This window comes from Myotis yumanensis, unplaced genomic scaffold, assembly GCF_028538775.1.
Source record: "Myotis yumanensis isolate MYYU_CA2020_CCGP unplaced genomic scaffold, mMyoYum1.0.hap1 SCAF_7, whole genome shotgun sequence".
Taxonomy (NCBI): domain Eukaryota; kingdom Metazoa; phylum Chordata; class Mammalia; order Chiroptera; family Vespertilionidae; genus Myotis; species Myotis yumanensis.
The window spans coordinates 58,839,130-58,863,457 of record NW_027223758.1 but is presented as its reverse complement, the minus strand read 5'-3'; the positions used below and the strand labels follow the sequence as shown (position 1 = coordinate 58,863,457).

At 41.1% G+C, this 24,328-nt stretch overlaps 1 protein-coding gene across 4 annotated transcripts in view; it reads left to right on the top strand.

Moving 5' to 3' along the window:
• The first annotated feature begins 9,212 nt into the window (after window positions 1-9,212).
• DLGAP1 (DLG associated protein 1) overlaps window positions 9,213-24,328 on the top strand; it is a 626,931-nt gene continuing 611,815 nt past the window's right edge. For all 4 annotated transcript variants that reach the window (XM_070420578.1, XM_070420579.1, XM_070420581.1 and 1 more), the window contains exon 1: window positions 9,213-9,545. The gene's annotated coding sequence lies outside the window, so the exon portion shown is untranslated. The remainder of the gene's footprint in view (window positions 9,546-24,328) is intronic.

The window sequence follows — 24,328 nt, the reverse complement described above, 5'->3', positions numbered from 1 at the left end:
TATGGTATTCAATAAGCTGAAGGAGTATTTGGGACCTTCCTGAGGGAAGGGTGGAGATTTCCCAGAGGAGCTCCGTGGGCCATTTTGAGTCCTTGTATCATTTTCCGTTTCTGACCATGGTGGTACGGATTTTACCAAATAGTATGTTAATGTATTACAATGAGAACATCATCAGGCTAGGGGTTACCACTAGGTGCAATTATTCACCATGTTGGATCCAGTGCGTCTGCCAGTTGTAAGCCATAAATCTAATCCGATGGGTGTGGTCTTCCCTCTTCTTGACAACTACTGTAGTTTTTATTGTCACATACGAAATCTCATTACCAACTTCTCCCTATTTCCCCCTTTTCTCAGCCCCCAGCAACAACTTTAGTGCCCTCGAGGTTCATCCACATTGTTGCATATGGCCCGGCTTCCTTTTGTAAGGCTGAATAGCACTCGTGTGTGTGTGTGTGTGTGTGTGTGTGTGTGTGTGTCTATGAACACTTAGGTTGCTTCTACTAGTGTACCTTGCCTATTGGGGATAATGCTGCTATTAGCCTGGCCCCATCTCATAGCTGCCCCTCCAACTTTTGTAATTGTCCAAATCTCCTTCTTTGTTCTTGGTGGCTCCCAATACTTGAAGTTGTACCAAGACCTGTCAGTGTGCCAACGGGGAGATTGCAGTCAGTGTCTAGATGCAGGCTGAGTGGAAGCTGGACAGTCCCTTCCAGAGAGAAACTAAGAGATGGGCACTTTTGCCTGCTCTCTCCGTGCTTGGTCCAGGTGAACAGCCTGGTCCGGGGAGGGCTCCTGCACTTCTTAGTAAGTGTTCCTTTGTTTGCTAGAGTCCTGTGGGACTTGTGAATGGAAGTTCCAGTCCTATTAGGGTCAAGAGATCTGAGGTCCTTCCCTCCATGGCAGCCTCAAAAGCTTGAGACATACATATGGATACATAGCTTCCCAGGGTGATACTTCACCTTGATGATGTTATTGAAGTGGGCTGCGGGGAGGAGGAGAGAGAGCTGTACACCAGCCTCCTTGGTCTGTGGGGAGAATCAAAGCCAGCCTGCTACATTAAAAGGCTGACCCCCAGACAGCAGCTTTTAAAGTCTGCAGATGCATAGCTCTTACAAAAAAAGACCCTGGGGGTGTGGGGGTGTGAGTGGGAGGTTGGGGATAGGCCAGATGAATGCTCACTCCCTTTGTTTCTTTGCTTGCTAGAGTCTTGTGGATCACACAATAGCCCATTGGCTTTCAGAGCTAGGTGTTTTGGTCCAGTGTGTGTCTTAAAAGTTGGGGTGCTAGATGTGGGGTCCAAACCTGTTGCTCCTCAGGCAGAAGCTGGGAGTTGGGGGTTCCCTCTGGATTATAGGGCACGGTGCTGGGGTCCAGGCACTGTGCTAGGATGGGATTAATTGCTAGAGTGTATCTTGGCCTTTCCTAATCATTTTAACGTGAGTACTTCCTCATTCGTCCAGTGTGTAGGAATCACTGAGCTGATTTCCAGATCTCCTTCAGAGTGAACTGCTCCTTGTGTAGCTACACATTTGGTGCATCTGTGGGAGGAGCTGGGTTTAGGAGCCTTCCAGATCACCACCTAAGTTAGCTCTTTCTATGATATTTGTTCTCTATTTTTAATTTCTTGAGGAACCTCTATACTGTTTTCCATAGTGGCTAAACCAATTTACTTTCCCACCAAAAGAGATCTCTTTTATCCACTTCTTCACCAGCATTTATTTCTTGTCTTTTTAATAATAGATATCATAACAGGTCCTTTGCCCATTTTTAAATTGGGTTATTTGTTTTTTGGCTATTGAATTGTATGAGTTCCTTGTATATTTTAGATATTAGCTTCTTATCAAATACATGGTTTGCAAATATCTTCTTCCATTCCAAAAGATTGTCTTTTCATTTGTTGATGGCTCCTTTGCTGTGGAAGCTTTTTATTTGATGTAGTCCCACTTGTTTATTTTTGCTTTTGTTGCCTTTATGTTTGGTGTCAAATCCAAAAAGTCATTTCAAGACCATTGTCAAGAAGCTTGCCTTCTATGTTTTATGTTCAAAAGTCGTATGGTCTCAGGTCTTACATTCAAGTCTTTAACCCATTTTCAGTTGATTTTTGTGTATGGAGTAAGATAGTGGTCCAGTTTCACTGTTTTGCATGTGGCTGTTTAGTTTTCCCAGTACTACTTATGGATGAGACTGTCCTTCCCCATTGAGCATTCTTGGCTCCTGTGTCATAAATTAATTGACTATATATGCATGAGTTTATTTCTGGACTCTCAGTTATTGTCCCCCATTGGTCTATGTGTCAGCTTTTATGCTGTACCATACATTTTTTATTACTATAGTACAAAACCAGGAAGCATGATACTTTTAGGCTCTTCCTTATTTTTCAATATTGTTTTGGCTATTCAAGGTCTTTTGTGGTCCTGCACAAATTTGAGGATTCTTTGTTTCTATTTCTGGGGAAAATGCCATTGGGGTTTTGATAAAGATTGCATTGAATCTATAGATTGCTTTGGGTAGTATAGATATTTTAACAATATGAATTATTCTAATCCATGAGCACAAAATATCTTTCCTATTTTTTTGTGTTTCTTCTTTAATTTCTTTCATCAATGTCTTATAGTTTTTAGTATACAAATCTTTCACCTCCTTGGTTAAACTTGTGATGCTATTCACCTCGTTGATGCTATTGTAAATAGGATTGTTCTCAAGGGAGTTCTTAAATGTGATGCTTCTATACAAAAAGTATGGAGTATATCTCTTCTCAAAATATATACAATAATATGCTAATTAATGTTTTTAGTTATCAAGATATTCTGAATCTTCCTCCTGCTTTTACTATTATGCTAATGTACTAGTATAGTTGGTCCAGGGGCATGGACTAGAGTATATATGGATGAATGCATATATATGTACTATTCTTTCTTACATTTATCATTCTTAGATTCATTCATATTTATTTTTAGCTATAAATTACTATTTGCAACCAATCAAAAATAATTTTAATAATGTTTTTAATCCAGTATGTTAAAAGTCATCTCACTCAAATAAATTATTTTGATAATTTAATAAAGAAAAAATCAGATTGTGAAGGACTTTCTATGTCATACCTATGCTTTGGTTTTATCTTGAAGACAAGGAGGATGTACTGAAAATTGTTAAGCAGTCAAGTGAAATAGATAGCTATTGTCCTATGAAGTTAATAAAACTTGGTGACTAGATGTAATGGATATAGTGGGAGGAAGAGTTTCAGAATGACTTCCACATTTCTGGCTTTAGTGTCTGAATATATGTGGCATGGATCAGTAGTGGGAAACTGTGGAAAGGTGCTAATGCTGAACCAAAGGTGGCCCCTTTGGTTTGTATGTAGTGAGTTTGTGATATCTATACATTTCCTGCAGGTGGAGATGTTATATGAGTAGAAATTCACGTTGAACAGTCCTATCTTCTAAAATGTTCTCTTCTTTGGCTTCCACGGAACTGCTGTTCACGGCATTGTGCTTCTGGGTTTGCTCCCGCCTCTAATGTTGGACTCTTCATCCTTCACCAGGGGGAATTGCAGAGACTTCCCAGAGCCCAGACCAAGGGTGCTTTCTCTTCAGAGATCTCACTCTCACCAATGCCCTCACCAATGCCCTCACCAATGCCCTCAAGCCTGTCTTGGGGGCATGATAATTACAGAGGTGGTAGGAAAGCTTAGGGGCAGGTAAGTAGAAAGAATACCAGGAGACAGTAATCAAAATTTATAGTGAAAATTTTGATAAATCGGTTATTCACAGCATTCAATTCTCATTAGATATCAAGGAAATACAAACTTCAAAGGATCGTTTTGTTGGGGAAATTAGACTACCTTTATCAGAACAAAGCCAGATTGCAATACACAGGCCTCACACCATATTGCAAGTAAGTAGGGTGGAAAGTAAATAGGGGCGTAATAGAGGTGACAAGCAGAGGAGACAGTGTATTATAGATTAATGTGTAAACAAAATGACCGGGTATAAAAGAAGGGCTGAAACAGAAGCTAAACCAATTGCATTACAGCATTTATATCTTTAATACAAAATGTTAAATAAAACATAAAGCAAAAATATTACGTGAAAAGCATTTGAGAATAACAAGACTATTTCATTTCACTGGATTGGCTACTAATAAGAAAAAATAGACACGATGTTTTCATATGTCTCCTCAATATTTTTTTTTATTCATTTAGCATGAAAAAGAAAGCTTCATTTATTAAACTTGATGAGCAATGGGTTTTAAAATCTGGCTACAGGTTATATTATATTATACATAGGGTTCTGCTAAATTATATTAAGATGTATACTGACATTACAAAATGTTCTCTAAGCAGTTCATATTAATTGAGTCTTACAAATATGTATTTATTTTCTATTGAGAGGTGATTACTATGGTAGGTATTGAGGATCCAAATATGGATAGCTACAGTCTCAGAAATACAACCCAGATACCCTGAAAATGTTAATATAATGTGGTAAATACTAAGATAGTAGTAGGTACGGTGAGTTGCGGTGAGTACTGGCAACACTTAATCCAACTGAATGATTCAGGCATGAGGTACACTGAAGCAAGCCTAGAAGGAGAAATAAATATTAGCCAGTAAGAGCAGAGAGAGGGCATTCAAGACAGAGACAATAATATGAGAAAGTTATAGATATATTCCAGAGCACACAACACGAATGGCATTATAAGCAGCAGTCTGATGTACTGAAGCATAATGTATACAATAATAGGAACAAAGGCGGAAGAAAGAGATAAAAGCACGTTTCTGAGAGCCTTGTATGTTATTATAGGAGCTTAACTGTAGGTAAAGCACTGGATTAACATGCTCAGGGTGTATTTTTAGAAGACCATTCTTGCTACAATGAAGAGGAGTAAGACTAGGGGCAAGGAAAGAAGTTAGGAGGATAATAAACCAGGGGTGAGATGGCAAAGCCAGATGGGGACATAAAATAGATATCTATAATAATAAAAGCATAATATGCTAATTAGAATGGACAGCCCAACGACCTTCCGAATAAAGCTGTGGCAGTGGGGCCGAGGCAGAGGCAGTTAGGGGTGATCAGGCAGGCAGGTGAGCAGTTAGGGGCGATGAGGCAGGCAGGTGAGCAATTAGGAGCCAGTGGTCCTGGATTGTGAGAGGGTGCAGGCTGGGCTGAGGGATCCCCCCCACCCCATGCACAAATTTGTGCACCGGGCCTCTAGTGGAAATATAGGAATGATTCAAGATCAATTCACATGGTAAGAGAAATCAACAATGTTTATCGATGGATTAGACACCATTGGTGAGTACAGACGTCTAGGATAACTCGCAGGATTCTGGGATTGGTGAATTGGTGGATGGTAGTGCCATCAATTCATAAGGTGAAACAGGAAAATGAATAAATTTGAATGGAGGGGACAGGCAGAAGTGATGAATTTAATTTGGAGCTATTAAGTCTGTGGGACAAGTGAAAGTTTCAAATGGATTTGTTTAGCAGGTTTTGGGATACACAAATATCTAAACTAGCTGAGAGATCAAAGCTAAAGATATAGATCTGGGATCGCCATTTAAATGTTACTTAAGACCATGGGAATGAATGAGAATGCTTTGTTAATGGAGAAGAAACTTGTACGTCTTTCACATTTACCATTCACGTTGCCCTCTGAGTTCTTCTTTCACAACTATACTTCATTTTAATGGGATTTTACACGTTTGTCCATGTTGTGGTCTAAGAAGAAAGCAACCATTTTGTTATGACCAGAGAAATGGATAGGAACCCTATCTATCCATGTTTTCCACTATCCTGTTCTTACCAATACATTGCTGACTTAGCCTGCTTTGAGTTGTCTTCTCCAGAAGTAAATAGACCTTTGTGTTTCTTCCATAGTAAGAGCTCTCATGACACCTGCTACCAATAGTGTGCTCCCAGGGAATAACTAAGCCGTCTATGTCAGTTTCCTATGCCTGCTGTTGCTAATTACTAGATACGTAGTGGCTTAAAGCAACATGAATTTATCATCTTGCAGTTTTGGAGATCAGAAGTCTGAAATCAGTTTAACTGAGTTAAAATCAAGAGGTTAGCAGGCTGGTATTTTTTTTCTGAAGGTCCTAGGGGAGATTCTTTTTCCCTTTCCAGCTTCGAGACTATCTGCATTCCTTTGCTCATGGTCACCTCCCTCCATCTTCAAAGTGCATCACTCCAACCTTTGCTTCCATCATTCCACCTTTTTTTTCCTCCTGCCTTTGACTTTCTTGTTTCCCTCTTTTAAGAGCCCCTACTAGAGTCTACATTCAGCCCATGGGATAATTCAGGATCAACATTTCATCTCAAGATTCCTAATTACATCTGCAAATTTCATGAAAGATAACATTCACTGGTTTGAGGGAATAGGACCTGGACATCTTTCCTGGGCTACTGTTCAGCAACTATACTGTCTACGACTAGAAATGAACACAGTTGCTAGCCCTGGCTTGCAGTATTGCTTATAGGCACTATGCTTATATAAATAAAGTAACTGGCCATATATATGATGTTTAAATAGCATTCCTTAACTGCAAATAAGTATATGCACAATTACTACAAAAAAGTGCTACCACTTTGACTTGCACAATAGCACTGTTCATTTCCAAATACTGTAACTAAGAAATAATGTAAATTTCATAGTTGACCAATGTAACAGACACTTATCATTTTTCTCATGTGAGCATCAAATGCTTTCTTTCTGTTTCTTTTTTTTAATCCTCTCCTGAGGATATTTTTTTCCATTGACTTTCAGAGAGAGTGGAAGGGAGAGAGGGAGGGAAAAAGAGAGAGAGAGACACATCTAGTGTTTACCTCCTTCAAATCCCGACCAGGGCCAGTGATCAAACCTGCAACCCAGGTACACATCCATGACCGGGAATTGAACCCTGGACTCTATGGTAAGCAGGCCAACGCTCTATCCACTGAGCCACACTGGCCAGGGCTCAAATTCTGCTTTTTAATAGCTCCCTGAATTTGTTTTGAGAAATTACTTATTTCCAACCACGTGTGTTTTTGGAAGGGTAATAAAACCAGGTGACTGCCTTCCATTCTGGAAGTCAAAAACCAGCCCTCTCCCTATGCTGATACAGCCAGGGAGTTAGTGCCTGAATGAAGGTTGGCTAGTCAAATGCTCTACCCTGTGACTCCCATCTTGATCCAGTAATGTGAGGTTGGATGTAACAGATGGCATTTACTCATGTTGACTGAGCAGCACCAAATCAAACTGTTTTTGTCTTCCCAGATTCCTAGCCCTCCAGTACTATCTCAAATCCTGCCTGTTTCCAAGATTGCTATCCAGCCCTCTGTTAGGTCGATGAAGGAGGAATGCAGGAGGCCAAAATGGTGAGGGATTAAGAATTTATTCAATTATCCGCACACCAGGTGGCTGAGCTTGGATGGCTCCAGCACCTATCGAAAGGAGTCAGTGGCTTTTAAAGGACTTTTGGCGGGCTTTTTCTGGGCGGAGAATTCTCTGTGCATGCCTGGAGGGGTGATAATGGAATGTGGTCCCAGCAAGTGAAATGTGGTCTCAGCTAAGGGAATGTTCATAGTGAAATGGCCTGAAAAGCCAGTTGGGGGTGGGGGGGGGGGGCAGGAATTGATTCAACTGCTCCATCAAACCTAACACCCTCCCTTCAACTATGGAAGCTTTCAATATCTTGCCAATAAATTACTTTCTCTTAAATTAGCCATACTTGGTTTCTGTCACTTACTACTACACTGAGGATTTACCTCCATTTCTTTGAGTGTTTAGTAATGGAAAATCACTCAGTAAAATTGCAGAAAAGCGATTATTTTTTCTGAGTCATATCTTTATGGAAACTGTTTTCCACTTCCCTGCATTTTTAGAACTGTTTTCTTGAAAAAGGATATTCTATTAATATTTATAATTAGATATCACACAAAGCAGATGCTAAATCTTATGCTATAACTTTATGGGTACAATTACATAAAGAAGATTATATACTCTTTGGCATCATGTTCTCTGTGGGAGCTGTGGCACAAATGATATTTTCCTATTCTTTTCCTTTTTTTCTTTTTTTGAGTAGGGGAGGGGATAGGCAAACAGTGATTGACCACGATTACTTTGAACAATTATTATCATCTTGAACATCAGTACTTAAGTGGCTAGAGGAGTTCAATGAATACTCGATTGACTTTTTTTTCTCTTTGACCCACATCACAATTCACCCAGTCACACCCTTTATCCTATTCTTACCCTGAGGCCACAAGGATTATGTACTGTTTTCAGAGAACATAAAGGTGAGGACCTCAGGCTCTGTGAAAGAGCCTGGCTTCCAAAGGCACTTGGGGTGGGGAGTGGGAAGTTTACTGAGGTCAGAGAACCGGAGAGACAGATGTGTTTTTCTGATTACCCTTTGAATAATACAAACAGGAAGCGGTAGGATATATATTGTGCAATCTAAGCCGAACATTCAAGAACTATAGTGGTATAGATGGGGAAACTGAGGTTCTGAGGCATAATTGTTTGAAAGTAATGGCATAGGGGTTTTAACGTCGGCCCTTGACTCTTTCCACTACTCCGTCTCCTCTCTGGCGATTACTTCTGAAAAAATTCTACTAGGGCCCTGACCGGTTTGGCTCAGTGGATAGAGCGTCGGCCTGCGGACTGAAGGGTCCCAGGTTCGATTCTGCCCAAGGGCATGTGTAGGAGGTGTGCAGGAGGCAGCTCAACAATGTTTCTAACTCTCCCTCTCCCTTCCTCTCTGTGAAAAATCAATAAAATATATTAAAAAAATTCTACTAGGGACCTCGAGGATAAGAAGAGAGGACATAGAAAGTGTGCGGAGCGCCTAATTCCCTCCCTACAGAAGGCCAGGGTAGGAGCAGGGCTGCCTCCTCCGAGGACGCTGCTCAGGGAACGGACGGGGCACGCCCACTAACGGTGGCTGCCTCCCGTTCCATCCCCGGCTGGTAGGGCTTGCCTCTCAGTCGGGTGTGAGCGCCTGGCCAGCGCGGAGGCTGAGCGGGCAGCACCCGCAGGCCAGGCCGAGGGCGCGCTCGGGAACACCGACGCCTCCCGCCAGCCGCGGCGCACGTGCGGGGCCGGGGCCGGGGCCGGGGCCAGGGGCCGGGCTGGGGCAGCTGGGGCGGATGGAAGCGGCCAGCTCCCCGCGCCGCCGCCCGCCCGCCAGCCCCGGTGGTTGGGCGGAGGAAGAGCGGGACTCCTCCCCGCCGTATTAACATGCACCCAGAGGCGGGTGACCAGCCCAGCTCGCGGTGTCCCCGCGCTCAGTCTCTGCGCCAGAGGCGAGCGCTGCGCTCCCGTCGCCGCGATCCCGAGGACACGGCCTCTTCGACACCTGGAGCCCCGGTGAAGCGGCAGCATCAGCATCAGTGGCAGGAGCGGCCGCAGCCGCCTCGGCTCCGCTCCCAAGTCCTTCCCCTCACCCCGCGGAGAGCCTGTCCCGACCCGGGACACCCCTTTCACCCTCCGTCCTCCGAAGCTGCCGGGACTGACAGACGGTCGCAGGGAGAACCGAGGGCCGGACTGCGAGCAGCGGCAAGGTAACGCCGGGCGGCGCCGGGGAGCCGGGGCGTGAACGGGTGGTGGCGGCCCCCGGAACCCAGGACATCGCCACGGCCACGGTCGTGGTGCGCTAGGTGTCTTGCCCGCTGCGAGGTTTCTGCGTCTCTCGCCAGCGCAGGGGCTGTGGGATGGGCTCCTGGCCACCCGCCCCCGCGGGGACCACTTCCCCTGGCCTGGGGCGCACTCCCGGCTCGGCCCCCTGAGGATCCCGGGAATCCGGGGCGGCGCGCCCCTCTCCAGGCGAGCTGTCCTCGCCGCTCTCCCCGGGCTCGGGAAGGGATGGATTTCTAATTGCGACAGGGTCCTGGAAGGGGGAGGGGAGAAGAACCCCACTCCTGGGCATCTCTCCGAGCCAAATTCACACCCCTCCCATCCCCAACCCCTAATGCACTTCGCAGGGGAGGAGGGGGCTGCTCGCTGCAGGGGTTTCTCGACTCCTGAGTCGTTTCCAAAGCAAGTTGTTGCACTTGCTTTTTAGGTGACATTTTGGCATTGGTTACGGAGCCTCCTCCGTGTGTGTATGCGCGCGCGCAAGAGAGAAAGCCAGAGAAACGGAGGCACAAAGAGAGACAGAGGCACCGGGTGAGATCGAGGTACAGCATCACACACACACACACACACACACACACACACACACAGACACACACACACACACACACACACACACACACACACACACTACACACACAGTACACACACCAGGGTCCTAGGAGGAGGCTACTGGAGAGTTCCTGGCGAATGGGGTGGCGAGCGATGAGACCCGGTATTCAGCGACTTGAATGAGCGGGGTTGGAGCCCAGACCAAACGGGGACCTTTCCTCGTGGCCGGGAGAGATAACAAATTGCACTTTCATTGAGGGGCGGCTGCAGCTGCAGGAGGGACCTTCACGGGCCCCGCCGGGATGAAGACCCTGCATTCAGGACTCTGGCTGCTTCGCTCTCCGCTCTTCTCTCTTCGGGCAAGGCGAGCTGCCCCTGCTTCACGGGGAGGCAGTGAGTGGGAGGAGGGCATGGGGAGGGGCAGCCCGCTGCTCGCTGCTCGGGTGTCCAAGACATGGAATGCCTATGCCTGCGCGCCAGCCTGTCCCCAGCTCCTGAGCTCGCTCCCTCCTGGCCAGTAGCGCTGCGGAATTGTCTGTCTGAGAAGAGGAAGGCTTTTGGAGGGGAACGCATTTGAGGTGGAGGGACAGTCCGGACAGGGACCCCGGGGGGTGAGATGTTCTTTCTTTTATGGACTCGGGAGAGACTGTACACGCTTGACAGCGTGAGTCTGGCTCCCAGGTTGGGGGAGATCGATGCTCTCAGTCTCACCCGGGAATAACACGTGAAGTTATGGAATTACACGATGAAAGACGTAGAATAGAAGTATCAATTAAAGACAGATCTTTAGCTTTGGTAGTCTTCACCAATGACTTTGTGAAGTGCTCATGGAACAATCTGAGTTGTAGTCAGACCCTGGGAGGAGGAATGTGTTTAGAACCAGGAAAGTGATTTTAGGACCGAATGCGAACACCAGCCCATGTAAATTGTTACCAGAAAGGCGCTCACTGCCTTTTGACTGTTACTTACAGCAGGATTTCGTGGCAGGAAACAGCTTTGCACTGGCCTATCTAAGTTTGCATATCTAGCAATAGTCTTTTCCCTTACTTGAATGGAAATGACATGAAGGCAAGAGATGTTACAAGTATCCTAATTTACTTAATGTCAAAGGATAAAGGTTTCTTTGCTTATATTTTTAAAAAGGAAATTCAAAGCCTTAAGGAAATATTGAATCTATCTATCTAAAATATATGAAATTTAATATTTTGGATAGAAAAGATACCCTTGTTTCAGAAAATCATATTCTGTCATGACATAGGAAAGTTCATAGAAATTTGAAGTCAATAGCCTTATTATTCATTTCCTTAGGATTTATTAGTTCAAAGTTTAAAGGTGCTGTAGGGAAGTCACTGCATTCAAATATTCCTAGTTCCAGATTTAAAATTCCCTGATTTTTAAAAATTGTCTCACTGAGGAGAAAGTATTAGTTTACTTTATATGAGGAAAACTTGGATGCATTTGCAAATATGGGGTATTTTTAAAAATTTACATGTGTCTATAAAACACAGGAACAATTGTGCTTGGGGGGAAAAATATATATGAGTTATCTTTATGGGATATTTTCATGATTTAGCATCTTTAATTTCTTCTTCAATATAAACTTTGTTCTGCCAGGATGAAAACCTTGGGAAACCATATCAGCGATTATTGAAATCAAGACTTTTCTCTCAAAATATTATGGAGCCCATAAAAAGAAATAGCCTAAAACTAAGTGCTGTTAAGTACAAGTGCCTGATTGAATCGCACTTGGAAATACAAATGACATGTACGTAGATTTAACTCCATTGGGTATATATGCCTTTGTTTCCCAGAGCCATCTAGATTGATTTTTTAAAATATAAAATTAAAATTGGGAAGAGGGGAATTGAAGTTTTACTGTCTACTCATTTAGCATACTTAGTAGCATAGTAGTAGTTCAGCTACAACTTAATTGAGACATGTGCCATATTCCCTGAATAGACACTTCTCCGGAAAAGAAGAATTCAGCATTCTGATTTTGTATTTCAAATACATAAAAAATAGTAAAGAGCTATCTGACTCTATATTTTTATAGTGACATTTCTATGATAGATTCAAATTCACATGATGGTGCCTTCTTGGTCATTCCCACAAATTGTTCCGCCCTTTATCAGAGCAATTCTGCTCCATGCCGAAGGACCTGTTTCCTCTTAGGAAGCATTTAGTTGGAAGATTTTTATGACGGTTTAATCGCTATAGAAACCACACCTGCCTCTCCGTGCTTACTTTAAAGAAATGATGTACTCCTAAGTTCTTTTGATTCTTTTCTCTTTTTCCTTTGGCAATTATTTCCTCCTGCTAAAGGAGCGCCATTGAACAGGAGGGCTGAAAGGACTTTTGGAAAATCGAAACACTTTTCTCCAATCCTCACCTCCCACACTTAAATCTTATGCCTTATGTCTGTGGTATGTTGTTCTCTTTGCATATTTTTATTTTAAAACACAATCGCAAGAAGGCTTTGCTTACATTCTAGAAACCTTTGTGCTGCTGAGACAGTTGGAAGTTCAAAAGCACCCCATGTCTTGGGCTGTCTCTTTTATTCCAGAAGATCTAAGGGCTTATAATTCTCTACTTTCAGAAACAGGGATACTTCCAGTGGTCCCCACATGTCTCCCTCCCCCCTTCCCCCCCCCCCCCTTTTTTTTATCATGGGGCATTTGCAGCCTATTACTATCCAGTGAAGGTGATTTTCTCTGGATGTGTGGTCCAACAGGAATTGCCAAAGATGTTGTTCCTAGGAAGGTAAAACATTCTTCAATCACAGAGGAGGATTTAGAATTCATCTTCAATAATTTACTTTAATTTAGTAAAACATTCACTGACAACTCATTGTATGAGATACCATGTACCAGTTCCTTTCTTCTAACACATACTATCTGACTTCTGCAAAATATATGTTTTCTATATATAATATACCATTAATGCATAAAGCATTGCAGCATTTGTATGTGTGTGTGTGTGTGTGTGTGTGTGTGTGTATGCTACTTTTTTTTTTTTCTTCTTGGTAACCCTGCAACACACAAACCTGCAGAGCAAAACATGGGACTGAGAACAGAGAAGTTGAGATGTAGCTATAAGGAGGCTAAAATGGTGACTGACTTCCCTTTGAGGTCCTTTCTTTCTTACTCCGACTGCACAGAGGTTGGTATTGCAAATGAGATGTGATGACCCATCAATTTTACCTCCTTCACTGTAGCAAATGGTAGGGGCCAGACAACCGGTATACGTGTGAGAAACTGGAGATATTCTCTGCCTTTATTGGCTTAAGATTTCTCCTGATTGGTGCTGACTATTGTTTTCTCCTTCCTGTAGTAGTTGATGATGCCTGGATAAAAAGTGACATCCCACTTCAGAAGACACATCACATAAAGGAAGCCCTCTGGATATAGAGCCACAGATCTTTGGCCCAGAATCTTGGGCGTTTTCTTGGGTAGTTGAGAACCAACATAGCTAGGCTGTGGTTGACCCACGTGGGGTTGTTGTGAACTGGATATCAATGCTCTGGATCTGCTTCAAGACACAAACCCACAGTCCTGGTCATCTCCTGAAACTAAAATTTTCATTTTCATATTCACTTATCATAGTTCACTCACCTGTTGTCGTTGACAATTTCTGGATCTTCTCTCAATTTTTTCTTAACAGATTTGTAAGCAGCAACACAAAAGCAAGCATGAAGAGTGTGATTTGGCAGCGTGTCAACTGCCAAATTTGTATTGCCAGGTCTCCTTAGCATTCAGCAAAGCAGAGGGCTTTTGGAAGCCATGGATAAGCATTTAGGAGAGGAGGATTTGTGCTGGGACTTGCTCATCTCCCTGGTTTGTGCATCCCAGTTTGCAGCAGGAGGACTCAGAGACATTTATTTAAATGGCTCCCATAGGCAGCTCTTGGGGAGGTCTCTCTCTCTCTCTAGGCACATTTCCAGCTGACACGGTTTTGGCTAATTTGAAAACATCTGCTAGAGTAACTTCCCTTTTCATTCTGCTACTGGAGAATGGCTATGAGTATATGATAGGAGGACAGGCATGAACCCTTACTCTAACCTCATGATTATAAACTTTCCCAGGGGACTCTTCCTTTCCTGGTTTCAATTTCAGTGGAAATGCAGTATGAAATGTATTTCTGGACTAGAAATTTTCCTGCTAGATATCACTGAGATTTCTTTATAAAACACATGCTGCAGTTTCAGAGGAAAATGGCATTTTGATCTTGTCTCAGACTTTGCAAACACTGTCCTTTGATATGATTCATCATACTACTCTAGCAAAAAGACAAGGCACAGTTACTCCTAAAAAGTTCTTTTCCCAGACATGAACCCAGAAGGCAAAGGAACCGTTTTCATTTTTCTTTTGAGCAGGGAGGCACTTTTCCAGTTGGAGCTAGGAATAGGCAGCAGAGGAACCTTGGGGCTGTAAATGTTCACACATTTAGAAGTTGATTGTGTGAACCCTGGCCTAGCCATTCAGATGAGACTTATTTGAATCTGTAGCTTCTATGCAACTGAATAAGATGTCTTTCCCCCACTCGCCCTGCAACACTGTTTCTCACATTATTTCTTCTTTCCTAAACCTCAGCTGAAAAGTTATTTAGTCAGTAAAGCCAGCCAGCTGAATGCAGTTTTAGTGCTCTATATATTTTGGTGTGATCCTTTTATAGTAAATAATGAGTTGACTTTTGTGATTATCCAATAGACTGCCTTCCCCACTGGACTGTGCATTCCAGGAAATCAAGAGCTAAATATAGCATGTTCACTAAATATCACTGCCTAGCACAGCACCTGGCAGTTAAATAAACATTGATTGAGGGAATAAACAAGTGAGAGAATGGTGCAACTCTGTAAGGACTATAACTCCAAGGGTAGCATTACCTGGCTTTGCATGGCCCTCCTGGCAGTCTCCAACTCTTTGCGCTTAAGCATACTCCGATAATACCTGGTGGACACAGGGCTGGAAAGAAAAGGATTAAAAAGCACAAAAAGATTCCTGTCCCTTCCTTTTTCCCTCCTTCTTAATTTATTAATAGCTTCACCACTCCACTTGTCTGCACTTGAATGTATCCTTGCCTTTCAAGGCTTAGCTCAAGCTTCATTCCTGAACTTGACCTCGTAGGATTGAGTATTCCTTTCCGTGCCTCCATTGAATCTGCTACATATTTATATCTTGGTTTTGTATTTCATTTTTTGTTTGTGAGACCATAAGTTCAAGGGATAAAAGAGACAGGGGCTGGGATAGGGTTTGCATATGCAAGGGTTACAGCTGTTCATTGAGGAATGAAAGATGACAGGGATGAGAGACAAAGGTAGTGGGATAGAGGGTGGTGGCTACAACTGACTCTCTTCTTTGAGGCTGATTTCTGTATAGGTATTAGGACCTAGGAGTGGTGGCTTTCATTCATAAGAGTTATTGGAACTTACCATTTAAAATTATATGGGATCATAGTCTTCTAGGTATTTCCATGATTTTTTTATACTCATTTCTGGCCAGGCATGTGACACATTCTAACCCAGGGGTGGGCAAACTTTTTGACTCGAGGGCCACAATGGGTTCTTAAACTGGACCGGAGGGCCGGAACAAAAGCATGGATGGAGTGTTTGTGTGAACTAATATAAATTCAAAGTAAACATCATTACATAAAAGGGTACCGTCTTTTTTTTTTTTTTTTTTAGTTTTATTCATTTCAAACAGGCCGGATCCCGCCGTGGGCCGTAGTTTGCCCATGGCTGTTCTAACCTATTGTATGCTTCAGATATTCTGCTTTAAGAATTCTAAGGGATCTAGATTACAGATATTAGATATTTGCCCTGAATATATTCATTCTAAGTATCAGCAAACAAAAAAACAATGATAATATCTCCAGTAAATCATTAGTATGGATAATAAAGAAGAACAAAACATAATTCAAATTCTTGGGAAACTTAACATTCAATGCAAAGGATTAGATTAAGATGCAACCTTAAGAAGTAATTTGGGCCCAGCCTGCGTGGCTCAGTGGTTGAGCATTGACCTATGAACCAGGAGGTCACAGTTTGTTCCTGGTCAGGGCACAGGCCTGGGTTTCAGGCTCAATCCCCGGTGGGGGTTGTGCAGGAGGCAGCCAATCAATGATTCTCTCTCATCATTGATGTTTCTATCTCTCCCTCATCCTTCCTTTCTGAAATCAATGCAAATATTTAAAAAAGGAAGTAATTTGTCAGAATGTGTTATAAAATAAAACTAAGTGCTCAAATATCTGGGACTAATTATACTTTTCTTGTTCTTATTTTTTTTTATGGAGGGGAAGAGCTCCACAAAGAATGGGATCATTGTGTAATGCTTCCTAAAGAGGAAGGTCTTAAGCTGGACTAGTATGGTTGGGTAAGGATTAAATGAAAGAAGGGTTGGCTTTTCTGATAAGGCAGAAGGTTGTTAACAAAGACATAGAGATGCACTGGTACTGGCACAAGAACAGGCATATAGATCAATGGAACAGAACAGAAACCCCAGAAATTGAACCAAGCCATTATGGTCAATTAGTATTTGGCAATGGAGGCAAGAACATGCAGTGGAGTCAAGACAGTCTCTTCAGTGGGAAAATTGGACAGATACTTGCAAAAAAACGAAACTAGACCACCATACACAAGTATAAACTCAAAATGGATAAAAGACTTAAATATAATTTGTGAAACCATAAAAGTCCTAGAAGAACCATAGGCAGCAAAATCTCAGACATCTCTCATAGCAATATGTTTACAGATACATCTCCTAAGGCAAAGAAAACTAGGGAGAAAATAAACAAATGGGACTACATCAAAACAAAAGGTTTCTGCTCAGCAAAAGAAAACAGTATCAAAATGAAAAGGGATTCCACTGTGGGAGAACATACTAGGCAATGATACATCTGAAAAGGGTTAATACCAAAAACATATAAGGAACTATACAACTTAATAAAAGGAAGACAAACAATCCAATTAAAAAATGGGCAACAGACCTAATTAGACTTCTCCAAAGTGGACATACAGAAGGCCAAAAGACATATAAAAAATGCTCAAAGTCACTGATCATCAGAGAGATGCAAATTAAAATGATAATGAAGTATCACCTCAGATCTGTTAGAATGGTTATCAACAAAAAATCAACAAATGACAAGTACTGGCGAGGATGTGGAGAAAAGGGAACCCTAGTACACTGCTGGTGGGAATGCAGACTGGTGCAGCCACTGTGGAGAACAGTATGGAGTTTCCTCAAAAAATTAAAAATGGAACTCCCATTTGACCTAGTAATCCCACTTCTAGGAATATATCTTAAGGGACCTGAAACACCAATCAGAAAGAATGTATGCACCCATATGTTCATAGCAGCATAATTTACAATAGCTAAGATCTGGAAACAACCCAAGTGCCCATCAGTAGATGAGTGGATAAAAAGGCTGTGGTACATTTATACCATGCAGCAGTAAAAAAGAAGGACCCCTTACCCTTTGAGACAGCATGGAGGGACATGGAGAGTATTAGGCTAAGTGAAATAAGCCAGTCAGAGAAAGATAAGTATCACATGATCTCACTCATATGTGGAATCTAATGAACAAAATAAACTGATGAACAAAATAGATTCAGAGACATAGAAGCATGGAATAGACTGACGAATCTCAGAGGGAAGGTGGAAAGAGATCAACCAAAGAACTTGTATGCATAACCCATGGACACAGACAATAGGTGGCAAAAGCCTGGGGCCAGGGGTGGAGGCGGGTTAGAAAAGGTCAATGGGGGAAATAAGGAGACATATGTAATACTTTCAACAATAAGATGAAAAAAAAATAAAGACATACAGATGCAAACCAACTTGACATTTCCCTGGTTCAGGAGGATGGTGTTCTGCTCTAGTTCCTGCAGTGGTCGGCAAACTCATTAGTCAACAGAGCCAAATATCAACAGTACAACGACTGAAGTTTCTTTTGAGAGCCAAATTTTTTAAACTTAAACTATATAGGTAGGTACATTGTTATTAACTTAATTAGGGTACTCCTAAGGCTTAGGAAGAGCCACACTCAAGGGACCAAAGAGCCGCATGTGGCTCGTGAGCCACAGTTTGCCGACCACGGCTCTAGTGCATTTTAATTAGGGCTGGAGATGAATTTGATTAAGAAGGATGAATATATACTGTGGCGGATTTCAATGACTATATAAGAATGTTCAGAGTGGATAGCAACTTTAGAAGATTTTGAGTGGACAGTAACATGAACAAGTGGCCCCTTGAATTGATGGGAATAGATGAGTCTACTACTAGATTGGGACAGAGAGAAGCATTAGGAGGCTGTTGCACTAATTGAGGAATAAATGATGAGAACCAGGTCTAGGGAAGTAGGAATAGGAGAAAAGAAGACACGAAATATTTTGAAAAATTTTCAAGTAATATTTGACTCTCGCTCTCCCACATACTTGGTATCTGTGTTACAAACTATTTTTCAATTATTTATTATTAATTAAAAATTATTGTGAAATAGTTCACTAACACCAAAAAATTAAATAACAATATAATAAGCACCACGTAGATTATGAAATAAGTATGAATTAAGTATGTATATTGTTAATATTCCCAATGTACTCTCTCTCCAAGCATGTCTCCCCACAGTGGTACCTATGCTGTATGCTAAATTTGTGTGTAACATTTCCATGCATTTCCTTATACTTTGCTATGTATGCATATGAACCTAAGCAATATAGTCTCATTTTGCTTTATGCTGTTTTTAAACTCTGTGTAAATAGTAACATGCTTTTTGTAGTCTTCTTCCCCTTGCTTTAATTGATTAGTGTTTTGTTCATTCATGTAGATTTTATTTATTCATTTTTACTGCTGTATGGTATTCCATTGAATAATCTATCATGGTTAAGGGCTCAATCTTCTGTTGATAGACATTTAGGGTATTTTCCAGCAAAATTGCTTTGAAAATTCATATTATACTTCCTTGTGCTATCAAAGAGGACCCTTTCCTTAGCCTGTCTCCTTCGGAGTGGAATTGTAGGAGGGTGGGATTTACATGTTCACATTTAGCAAATAATGCTAAATTACCAAAAAGGGTTGTGCCTCTTTATACGCCCATCAGTAATCTATAAGAGCTCCTTTTTCCTCCCCACCCCACATATCCTTGCCAACACTTAATGATACATTTTATTTTTTTTTTGCCAATCTTATGGATGTGATGTGATATCTCCTTGTAGTTTTTTAAATTTTATTGAATTTTTACAGAGAGGAAAGGAGAGGGATAGAGAGTCAGAAACATCGATGAGAGAGAAACACCGATCAGCTGCCTCCTGCACCCTCCCCACTGGGGATGCGCCCACAACCAAGGCACATACCCCCGATTGGAATCGAACCCGGGACCCTTGAGTCCGCAGGCCGACACTCCATCCACCGAGCCAAACCGGCCAGGGCTCTCCTTGTAGTTTTAATATGTTCTTCCCTGACTGCTGGTAATGTTGACCTTTTTTCCTGTCTTGGTTAGTATTCAGGTATCTTTGGAATGCTTAGTTATATATGCTGTCCACTTCTTTTTTTAAAATCTCACTGATTTATTAGAGCCATGTATATATTCTAGAGGCAAGAGTTTTTCTGTAACATGCACTTCTGTTATCTTCACTGAACTCGTGGCTTGTCTTTTCATTTTTATGATGTCTTTGAGTGAAAAGATTATTATTTTTGAAACTTTATTGTTCAAAGTATTACATATGTCCCCTTTTTAAAAAAATATGGAACGCTTCGTGAATTTGCACGTTATCTTTGCGCAGGGGCCATGATTTTCCTATATGTGCTGCCAAAGCAGGCACGAAAAGATTGTTTTTAAAATTTAAAGATTGATACCTTTTTCTTATTTATTTATTATAAGGTATAATTAACATATGTTATAAAAATGCATTTTTATTCTTCTCTTTATGGTATAGGTAAGTTATCTTGCTTAAGAAATCTTTTCCAGTTCTGAAGTGATAAAAGGTATCATTCTTTCTCATCTCATAAACTATTAAAGTTTTATTTTTGCATTTAGTTTTTCAAGACTTTCTTTTCAATGGTTATTTTATAAAGTCTTTAATTACATTGCAAAGTTGAGTAAAACATCTAACTTCCCTAGGTCTTAAATTTCTTTCCCATTTAGTTGGAGTTTGAAGTAGTTGTACTCTAAGAATTCTGCTGCAGCAGCTTCAAAACGTAATCATTTTATGGCTGGAATATACAGAAGGCTTTTAATGGAACTCCAGGGTCTCCTTCTGATTAAACTTGCACCTAGATTTACTTTTCTGAAGAACTGCCAAAGTCATTGTAAGGCTCCTCAGACTTTGTCCTTGAAACTACAAGGGTAACATTCACATTCATTTTTACTCCCCTGTGTCCCTCAGATCTGAGCACATACCTGGCCTCTGTTTGGCCTTCAAATGTGCGATTGGACACATGTGTGAAGGCACAGCTGGTTCCCTTTGTTGCTCAGTTGCATTTGTAATTAGTCCCTTACATCAAACCTTTTCCCCACCATGACCACCCTGCTTGTCGGACTGCGCTTTCCTGGCCTCTCTTTCCTCTCCTTTTGTTTCTTTGTACTTCATGCATTTAAATTCTTGTCTATTTGAATTCCTAGGAAAAGAAGAATCAGCCCCCCTCCCCCCATGATCTTCTATACAGTTTAAGCATTTTATCATGAGCAAGGATTCATTTTAAAATAATTATTTCAAAGCCCTCTTTCTTTCAAGGCCCAGGCAAATCTCATCTCTCATATGAAACATTTATGACCACTCTACCCAGGATAAACTCTCCTCTGACTTCCAGTTGTCTTTTTCTGGATCATTTGCTTTATGGTTTACATTTTACACATGTTATCTGAATACTCCTAGGTTTTAAGTCCTTTAAGGGATGCATTGGCTTTTGTTTCTCTCCTAGGCCTGAACCCCAGTAGGCAGCACAGTGGCTTTTCAATGTATAGCAGCTGCTTTATTTTCATTTTATTTTACTTTTAAAAAATATCTATCTTGTTGAAAGTATTTTGTATATCCCATATTTTCCCCAATGACCCCTTCTATCCTGCCCCCGCTCCACACCCCCCCCCCCCCCCCCGCCCCAGGCCTTCACCACCCTATTGTATATGTCCATGGGTTATGCATATATGCATTCAAGTTCTTTGGTTGATCTCTTTCCACCCACCCACTCCTACCTTCCCTCTGAGATTAGACAGTCTGTTCCATGCTTTTATGTCTCTGGACCTATTTTGTTCAGATCAGTCTTTTTTGATGATTATTTTTTATTGGAGATGGCATAGGTTGAGTGGAAAATTAGAGTGTGAGGACATTGGGAATGGTCACATTGCTAGAACATATAAGAGTTTGGAATAAAGAGCTAATTTGTAGTGAGAAAAATTGAGCTCTATTTAAGTCATGTTGATTTTTTGAGACAATATTGGGCATGTCTCTTCACCAAATTGGGAAACAATAAACTGAGTTTTATGAAAAGATGCAATTTGAGGTGTTGATTAGGGCATTGTCTGTTGGAAGGTGACCATCAGATTCATGATATGAGCAGTGTGTTTCAGGTAGGAATGTGCCCCTGCCCTCCCTGCCCCCCAGTTCTGATTCTTCTATTCAGTCATCTAGCTAGCTGGATGACTAGAAAGTTAATCTTTTAGAGCCCAGTTTTCTCATCTGAAAAAGGAGGATAATTAAACTTACATATCAGAGTTTTTGAAAGGATTAAATTTGCCAACCTATGTGAAGTATCTAGTTCAAAGGTGGGCTCGTGTTGGGCAATTAATAAAATGCTGTTATTAACAGTATGTTTCATCTGCAAAAACTAATCTGTCAACCATCTTTTCACATCAAAGTAGATCCAATTAAAGAATTAAACAATTTCTTGTCTAGTCATGAAGTATTTTTCTTCTCCTATTGAAAATTCCTATATCTTACTTATTTCACTTTTCTTTATTATGTGGTAACAGTGACAGCAATCCACCAAACAAATTCAATAATAGCAAGTATTTATTAAGCACTCTATCCTTTGGGTTCTTGAAGGATACAACTTTCAGTATTTCCTGTAGGCTCCATGGGCTGCATTTCTAGGGAAAGAGACCCACAGCTCCAATAGCCCAGCCCTGACATGGTACCATATGCTGTGAGGAGACTACAGAAGAAATCAAAGTCATGTATTTCTCCCCAAAGATTCAATTGTGAAACAATCAGTGCCTCTAAAGCAACATTTAAAATGGAAATTTAATTTAGTCTGGTCAGAATGAATATTTATTAAGGCAAGGTGAGATATGGAAAAAATCCAGAGGCTAAACGGAAAGAAGCAGTTGTGCTTAACCCTTAGGAGGAGCGCCTCGTAATAGTCAAGGGGAGCCCGGCGGTGGATGTACATCGGCAGGTGGAACACACAAGACCTCTGATTGCATCCACCTTCTCTGCTCCATGTGGCTTATCTTCTGCCTTCATGTCATGTGCCTTCAGTCAGCTCACAGTTTCTTTCTTAGAAAGGGCTCAGCAGATGAAAACCAATACTAAATAGAATGAAAACTTTACTGATTGATAGGTGGGAAAATTCCATTTTTTTTTCATTAAGGGAAAGATTTAGGTCTTATAGGTTTTGTTATAGTAACACAATGTTATTTCATATCTTGTGATTTAGGTTTAAGACTCAATAGAACCAAACACAAAATAGTTTTTCTTTATTCTTTATTCTTTCAGGAATTCCTTTTGGGTAGAAATATTGGCACACATAAAATGGGTTGAAAGAGCTAATAAACTCACATGAAATCTGATTTAAATATTGGCAATGCTAATTTACAGATAGGGTATAGTTCAAAGTTGTGCGTATAAATTGAATATTTTTAGACATTAAACAGAATTATCACATAGGAATTGTCTTATCCCATGGTGGCTGGCTTCTAAATTTAAATGTCTAAATCTTTTTGACTCATTCCTTACAAACAAAATAATGCTACTCTAATGAAAAATTCAGTGCCCTATATCTATGAAAAGAGAAATCCTAAATTGTGACCAGGAATATACCTCACCACTTCTGCCAGAGAATTAGGCGTCTCCTGCGTGACACGCAGGCTCTAGCAGGTACCATCCCAGAGGTCTGGTTTCCCTTGATCCGGACCTGAAACTGGTGAGAGAATAAGAGAGCCAAGAGATCTTATACACAGGCACCAATAACTGTCAATTATCTTTATTTATATAAACTACTTCTCTTTATTTAATTTTGAGTGAAGGAAGGAAAGTCTAGAATAGCTCAATTGTCCACATTGTGTCCTGCATTGAGAACCAATATGTGTAGTTTACTTATAAGTCAGGTGTCAGTAAGTTAGGAATGATAGCTAGACTGTATTCCTCTGTACTGAGGTCATTTTTGCCAGATATTTTTTTCTATGTATTTTAGATTCTGAAGATGCCCACTGTTAGGTGATGGGAATTACCAATTCATTCATTCATTTATGCATGCATGCATCATCAACCAACAATTTATTGAATAACTAGTACAAGCCAGGTACTATTCTAGGTCCTTTGAATTCAGTCCTGAACAACAATGACAAAAGACAAAAGGCATGCTCTTGTGGAGGTCACATTCAAGTGGCAGGAAGCAGACAATTAACAATAAACATAATGTCTCTTTTAGAATGTTAGACAAGAATAATAGGAAAAAAAAGTAGAACCAGGTTAGAGGGGTTATTGAAATATTGTTTTTTGATAGATTTCTGGCATAGAAGGAAATAGGATTTTTTTATTTTATTTTAAAAAAGTTAGACCTTTACTTGAAACATTCTAGCTTTAGGATTTGACAAACGCTAGGAGAAGTATGGATTATTTTCACTGCTGTGTCATTCTTTTATCCTTTCTGTTTTAACCACAGTTTGTATATGCCCCAGATACAGAATCTACCTTATTGCATTGTAACTACTTAATGTTTTTTAATTCCCACTTGACTCTGAACTGTAACATAAGGCATGTTTCTTATAAATGTATGTCCCTGTAATAATAATTCTAGTAATAATAATAGTAATTATATTTCTAATTGAATGCTTTCTCTGTTACTGAGCCCTATGTAGAAAGTGATATCATGCTTTACAGAATATGTTCTCAGACCACAGAAGTACCATGGGTAGAGCTGGTAACTGAATGAGGTCTGTTAACACCAGG